Here is an 8,202-nt window from a genome sequence, read left to right as displayed (position 1 = left end):
TAAGTTGGCACGGGGATTTTCACATGTTGGAATTTTTTTTAAATAGTTGAAAGTGATTTAAAGAGCATTATTTTCTTTTTCCAAAATAGTATTTCTTCTGGTTTGGCAAAACCAATTTCAAAATTAAGGCTATAAGACTACATAGGCCTAAAGGTATAACAATATTTTGGAGTGGTGCTGTGTAATACTTCGAGCCATGAATGGAACCGAATGGATTTTGAATGGATCCACTTGTGCACAACAGAGAATCCTATTAGATCGGGTATAGTTTCCCAGTGTTCAAAAGATGCTCATTTTATCTTGAACATACCATCAGGAAAAGTGATTCACTGGAGCTTCCTTCTGCTAGACCTTATAAATTAGAGAAATGCACAGAGCCAAAAAAAAATGTTGGGCTGAAATTCTACAGCTCTAGGGCTAGAAAATAATAGGGTTGTGGGCAGGTGGAGGGCAGAAGACGCTTATTCCGAGCCCTTGTCCCTTTAAGCCTCCTGTCAGGAATTCTGGCATTTTAATACGCCAGCCCACAAATGGGTGGCCTTCTTAAGACGCTATACGACATATTTGCTGCCATTTGCGGTAAAACAGCATTGGGTGCAGGAGATATCCCACGAGTCCCTGGTGTCCAATGTTGTTAAGGCCCTCGAGGGGGTTTAAACGTTACAAAGCCGATTTCAGGAAGTTGACCTCTAGAGAAAGCGGCTCTGTTTTTCTTGTTGCTTTGTGGATCATCCTGTGCCAGCAATGCCAACCCGCTTATGCTATGGCCAGGCCCTGCTGCTAAATATCTCCCCCCCCCCCCCCCAACCGCTGAGGAGGGCACCCCATTGGCACCATAAATGGCACAGCCCCTGCCAGGACAGTGCAAATGCCCCTGACCTCAGGATATTGGATAGCGTTACGGGCACATCCCTGAGAAGAGCAAAGTTCCTCCCCCCAGAATTTCTGGGCCAGTATCTTTGAAGCAAACTAACAAATTGTCATTTTGAATTTTATTCCTTGTCCACGGTCTAGTTTTTTTCTGCCTACTTTGGATCCTTCAACCTATGTGCAGGAGCAGGTTACCCTACTCCCAAAACCTGCAAGATTCCGTAACTCGTGGTCCAACACAGCAGCTCGGGCTGAAGTATCCTCTAGTTTCCTGAACGAGTGTACACCCGCTCCCATTAATAGGATCCTAATCTTGTTTGTAAGCACAATTCTGCACTGTGTGGGGATGTAGTCACAATCCCTCCCGCCTGCTTTTCTGTGGTACAGTGTGCCGAAACACTGATGCATTGCCACAATTGTAATTGTTTATCCATCCTATTTTCTTCTCTTATTCCTCCTCTCATTAACTCATGCTGGAGTATGGTTACACCAAGCCTCTGTCACTTTCCCAATGTGGCTGTTCCAGTGTGAGCTGAATGGTGAGTGTTGGTAGGCCATTTGACTGTGGAGGACATCACGGCAAGAGCCTAATCCTTTCCTTGCACAGCAGGGTCAAGAGAAGTACCCAAGCTAATTTTACCCTCCCTAGCCTGGATATGCCAGCATAAACCTGGGATTGAGCCTGGAATCTTCCTGATCTTTAGGACTCAATACAGGGCATGCACCTAGTGAGACATTGAGGGATCCTACTATTGAAATCTTGTTCCCTTGCAACTTGAGCATAGAACTATCGATACTGTATTTGCCTGTACTGGAAACATATTTTGGATGCCAATCAACAGACACCATCTTGGATCAAGGCCCACTCCAGCTTTACTCAATTGATCTGACCACAGCTGCTGATTACTGCCACGTGTACCTCAGGTGTTTCCCAGCTTCAGACACCCTTGACACCTATTTGTGTTGTCTTCCGTTATTTAGTCCACCCATGTTGTATCAACAACCAACCAAGTTCTAGTTATTGCTAGGAACCGGGTACAGGCTGATAGCGGCAATCATATCCAGGCAGCAGTGTGCTGCAACTTTCTGAGCTGCAATGACTGCGGATCAGGGCATTGCTATTTGCCAATTTGAATAGCTAGGGATCTTAGGATTTCCACCTACTTTGCAGAAACGACTATTGTCTGACTTTTGCGGGCAAGAGCTTGTTTGGCAGCAGGCTAGGTGGCCCTTCAGATCTTCAAAAAGCAGCCGAAATACCTGCAGAGCATCCAATGGAAGGCAGTGAAGGAACAATCCAAAGAGGGAAAACTCCCAACCAGACCGACCTCATTGAAAAGGCAGTCACCCATTCAATGCACAGGTAGAGTCGCCCCACAGTCAATAAGTCCCCATCACAGGTTTCACTCAACAATTAGAAAATAAGAGACCTCCATAGCCTGCTCTGGTGCCCTTCCAATTGCAAGAGGGGATTTGAGTAGGAGGGCCGCATGTAGCTGTTTCACAGCAAATGGCTGTAGATCTCATTGAAGGCTTGGGTGATGGAGACTCTGACAGAGTGCTGTGCCATCCCACGTCCAAAGTGATAGTTTTCCTGGGTCTGTGCAAAGGCATCTACTAAGAGACAAGGTGCAGAAACTGTTGCTTGGACCAAGGAAACCCATGTTTTACTGCCGTTACCTTGTGGCTCTCAAAATTATGGGAGAATTTTGATCCTTCTTGGATCTCAGAGCTCTGAATGCCCTCACTGTGAAGGAAAGGTTCAAGATGGTTATCATTTTGTAGATCATCCAGATGGTGTATGGCCAGGAGACTGTCAGGCCTCTTGGGCTTACATTTGATGGGATCCCGAGGTGTTGCATTTGCCTGGCGCACAAATAAGCCGACCTTGCCCAATAGCACAAGATCAACTCATTTACATATTTTTCAGGTGTTCTTGATGACATCAACAATTTGCATTCATATAGTGCTTTTAACATAGTAAAACGTCCCAATGTGCTTCATAGGAGCGTAAACAAACAAAATTTGACACCGAGCCATATATGGAGATATTAGGACAGGTGATCAAAAGATTGGTTAAAGGGATAGGTGTTAAGGAGTGTCTTAAAGGAGGAGAGAGGAGTAGAGAGGCGGAGAGGTTTAGGGAGGGAATTCCAGAGCTTAGGGCCTAGGCAGCTGAAGGCACGGCCGCCAATGCTGGAGCGATTAAAATCGGGTATGCGCAAGAGACAAGAATTGGAGGAGCGCAGAGATCTTGGAGCGTTGTAGGGCTGGAGGAGGTTACAGGGATAGGAACGGACAAGGCCATGGAGGGATTTGAAAACAAGGATGAGAGTTTTAAAATAGAGGCGTTCCCGGACCAGGAACCAATTTGGTCATTGACCACAGGGGTGATGGGTGAACAGGACTTGGTGCGAGTTGGGATAAGGGCAGCAAAGTTTTGGATGAGCTCAAGTTTATGGAGGGCGGAAGATGGGAGGCTGGCCAGGAGAGCATTGGAATAGTCAAGTCTAGAGGTAACAAAGGCATGGATGAGGGTTTCAGCAGCAGATGAGCTGAGGCGGGGTGGAGACAGGCGATGTTACAGTGGTGGAAGTAGGTGATCTTGGTGATGGAGCGAATATGTGGTCGGAAGCTCATCTCAGGGTCAAATAGGATGCCAAGGTTGTGAACTGTCTGATTCAGCCTCAGATAGTGGCCAGAAAGAGGGATGGAGTCAGTGGCTGTGGAACGGAGTTTGTGTTGGGGACCAAAGACAATGGCTTCGTTCTTCCCAATATTTAGTTGGAGGAAATTTTTTATCATCCAGTAGTGGATGTTGGACAAGCAGTGTGACAAATCAGAGACAGTGGCGGGGTCGAGGGAGGTGGTGGTGAGGTAGAGTTGGGTGTCGTCACCATACATGTGGAATCTGGCGTTACATTTTCGGATGATGCCACTGAGGGGCACTGTAGATACAATGTAAATGAGAAATAGAAGGCGGCCAAGGATAGATCCTTGGGGGACTCCAGAGGTAACAGTGTGGGAGCGGGAAGAGAAACCATTGCAGGTGATTCTCTGGCTACAACTGGATAGATAAAAATGGAACCAGGTGAGCGCAGTCCCACCTAGCTGGACGACGGAGGAGAGGCGTTGGAGGAGGATGGTGTGGTCAACCTTTTCAAAGGCTGCAGTCAGGCTGAGAAGGATGAGGAGAAATAGTTTACACAGTCACAATCACATAGGATGTCATTAGTGACTTTGATAAGGGTCGTTTCAGTACTGTGGCAGGGGTGGAAATCTGATTGGAGGGATTCAAACATGGCTTATGATACGCTGGAAGCACCGAAGGCGGGTGGGGGGGGGGGAAGGATGAGTAGGGAGGGGGTCAAAGAGCAATGGGGAAGAGCAGGGAGGGGCGAAGAGCTGGGAGGAAGAGCTGGGGGGGCGGTAAGAGCAGTTGCTGGAATTTTGGCACCAGTAGCCATTGAAGGCTGACTTAATGAGAGCCTTAAGGACTGTGCTGGCTCTTCCCATGGCTGCAAAGGTATCAATATGATCCTTTCAGGGCAGGTAAACCAGTCTGCAGTTTATTCCTGTATCAAGACACCATATTTGCCCAGGGAATACCTTTATCACTTTCCATATGAAAAGGAGATACCAACTTGAGAGACACAGTACGTTTACCACTTAACAAGTTTCACAAAAGTCCAGGCATTATAGAGGGAACCCATGTAGCCATCAGGGCTGCACATGTCAAGTCCAATACATATATGAACAGAAAGGGACACTACTTTCAGGTGATGTCTGACCACAAGAATGTGACCCTGCATGTTAGTATCTGTTTTCCAGGAAGCCCCCATGGTGCTTTCATTCTGCAGCAGTCCACAAGAGCATTGTTTGAAGATCCCAAGAGCATGTTGAGAGACCAAGGCCAGCCTTTGCAGCTATGATTAATGGCCCTAATAGAAACCCCCACACGGCAGCAGAGTGTAGATACAATGAGACCCACACCACCACTGGAGTTACTGTTGAGCACGTCATGTGGATGCTAAAGCAATAATTCCGTTGATCAGACTGCTCAGGCAGTGTGTAGCTCTACACACCAGCCAAAGGTCATCACCACCTACTGCATGCTGTACAATTTTGCCATCCAGAGAAACAATCTTACAGCAGGATGAGAATTGGGTCCACGGGACTACAGGCCCACAAGAAGTGGAAAAGGAGGCGGGTGACATGGAGGCAGAGAAATTGGTACTTTGAGTACTATTAAAGTAATGACAACATCCAGCCACTGACCAATTTTTTTTGTTCAATAAAATCCCATCCACTGTGGTCCCTAAAAACATGCCCCACATTCCCTTTAGTCAAGCTGCTATCTTTCAGCCCTCTCCCAACACTGAGAACCTTTCCACAACTCAACGCAACAAATACTGTCCTCGCTCAGGAGAAATTAAAAGATCATTTATATAACACTACTTACATTGCAGATTTGCTCTGAGCCTACTGCCTGTGCTTCCCCAAGGTGACACGATAAGGTGTGATATTGGAGGTGAACTGCTACAAGCTGCTCGTGCTGGACTCAAGGGATGTGCCAAATGCCTTTTTCATTAACTTGTAGGATACCAATGCGTAGACAGTTGAAATATGATGTAGGCTCAAAGCCTGGCCAGATCTTTCTTCTTCCTCTCTTGCCACCTCCATTTGCTCTTCCTTACTTGTGAGGTGCCCTTTCCTCACACTCACTTGCTAAGTTCTCTGAAGTGCTAATAGCTGCTGCTGTCAGCAGGGGGAGTCACAAAGTGTCTAGGTCCATGTTGCCACTTGCTCTTGCCTCATCTTGGGAAGCACCTATACCAGGAGAATAGGAAGAATGGCAATGCACCCCCAAGACAATGGATTCAAAGTGAGCTAAGGTCATAAGACATTTTGTGCGTTGTGCAAGTGTATTCCCAGCAGGCAGGATTAAGAAAGTCAGTGTGGGAAAATAATAATTAATGGAGGATACTTGCTGGCTGGAGAAACCTTCAAACTTGCCTTCGCCAATCCCCTCCACAGCCTCTTGGTCAGAAATGGCAAGGACCATCTCCTGATTTTATATGAGCTGATTTAGCAGAGCTGATCCCCTGCCTGTCCCAATTCTTACTCTGTGGCAATATGCAACCTTGGCCTGAACATGTTCAGAAAGAGACCAATTTAGCTGGACTTGCAAAATCGGGACTATCGTATCCAGTCTAGCATTATTATTGTTATATGCAGGTACAGTGGCTTCAGCCAAAGTGAGGAAGACTGGGGCAAGAAAGTAGATTGTGGAGTGGTGAGCATGATTAGAAGGGCTGCAGAAGTGGTGTCTGTGATTGTGCAGGAAAGTTGGCAGGAAAGTTCATCACTTCTGTGCCTTTGAATCCAACTTTTAACAATGAACTTGCATGGAAATAAAAAGCTCAAAGTATCCTCACGGCCTGACTAAAAACAATTCTTTTAGGGTTGTTAATTTGGTAAGTGGAGTGAGCATTTTCTCAGTGGTAGCAACCCCACCTCTGAGTCAGAAGGTTATGGGTTTAAGTCCCACTCCAGATTGTCCTGGTGAGCGGAGACAAGAGTTCCGGTCTCTGAATATTAGGTTGGCATCCAGCGGGATACTCGAGTCTGATGGGAGTGGAGTGGTCCCCCTCTGGCGAGCAGGAGACCAGAGTTCTTCCCCCTGAATACTGGATTGACATCGAGCAGAGTACCTGCAAGCGATGAGAGTGGAGTGGCGACCCCCCCCCACCCCCCCTCCATCGTATCTAGCCAGTCCTCCTGGTTGGGGGTTGTGAGTCATACTAACGACCTGACCATGTAAAAGGGGACTTTATTACAGAAACAACCCAGAGCACTATCTGCAGGATGTAAAGCAGTGGAAGAAATGGGTTGTCTCATGTGCCGTTCAACATGGGAGAGAAGAAGAATTGGGTAGGTGTTTCGCAGATTTGAAATATAATTTTTTTCAATCAGATAATTTTAAACCAACTTCAAGTCTGCCACCTTACCCAGAGTTGTCATGACAGCTTGCGGCAATACAGTGATCTTCTTTAAGCAATAAACTACAGCTGTATGACCTATAGTCTAGTTATTTTTATGGTGCTAATGATTGTGACACTGACTCACTAATCACTAGGCAATGCTGTGGTAAAATATTTTTGTTTTGCATACGTGTTGATTGCTTTTCTTTTGTGCATACCTCCTCCCCACAATTCTCCTTATTGTCTTGTACAAGGAATTTACATGTGCTGTCAAGTCGTGGTTCAATACAGAGTACTTGTTTTTTTAAATTCATTCATGGGCTGTGGGCGTCGCTAGCAAGGCCAGCATTTATTGCCCATCCCTAATTGGCCTTGGGATATTACAAACTTCATGATACTTGAAGGTGCAGATATTCAGGGGCATATATAGTTGCACAATTCTGTACATTAGGGTGGAGGTGCTCGGTAACAGAGTTACTTTGAGTTAGATTGAAAGTGCAGCACAGAAACAGGCTGTTCAGCCCAATTGGTTTATGCTCCACACAAGCCTCCTCCCTCCCTACTTCATCTAACCCTATCAGCAAACCCTTCTATTTTCTCTCTCACGTGTTTATCCAGCTTCCCCTTAAATGCATCAATGCTATTTGCCTCAACTACTCCTTGTGGTAGCACATTCCACATTCTTACCACTCTTTGGGTAGAGAAGTTTCTCCTGAGTTCATTATTGGATTTATTAGTGACTATTTTATATTTATGACCTCTAGTTTTGGACTGCCCCACAAATGGAAACATTTTCTCTACGTCTACCCTATCATTATCTTAAAGACCTCTATTAGGTCACCCCTCAGCCTTCTCTTTTCTAGAGAAAAGAGCCCCAGCCTGTTCAGCCTTTTCTGATAAGTATATCCTCTCAGTTCTGGTACCATTGTTGTGAATCTTTTCCCCATTGCCTCTATATGCTCTCTATAATATGGAGACCAGAACTGTGCATAGTACTCCAAGTGTGGTCTAACCAAGGTTCCATACAAGTTTAACGTGACATGAGAGCCTTTCCCAGTCAGGGGTCGAGTGGGTACCAGGGGAGGGGGCTGTGGAAAGATTCATTAGATATTGGCTTGAGGCAGCAATGGGTTTAGTGGGGATTGGGCAGTGTTGAGACCGGTCTTTTTAGCAATCAGCCACAGCTGTTTTCTGCAACCTATCAGTACCAGAGTCATAGTAACAGAAGAGAGTAAATAAATCAGTTTATTTTATTTCCATTTGTGAAATGATCAAGAGAGTGGCAATCCCATCTAGCTCCACTACTTCAACAATGGGCCACATAGATTGGTATGAGATTGTGTCAAGC

Source organism: Heptranchias perlo, chromosome 16, assembly GCF_035084215.1.
Source record: "Heptranchias perlo isolate sHepPer1 chromosome 16, sHepPer1.hap1, whole genome shotgun sequence".
Taxonomy (NCBI): Eukaryota; Metazoa; Chordata; class Chondrichthyes; order Hexanchiformes; family Hexanchidae; genus Heptranchias; species Heptranchias perlo.
The sequence above is the reverse complement of the archived record's forward strand: the minus strand, read 5'-3'. Positions refer to the sequence as shown.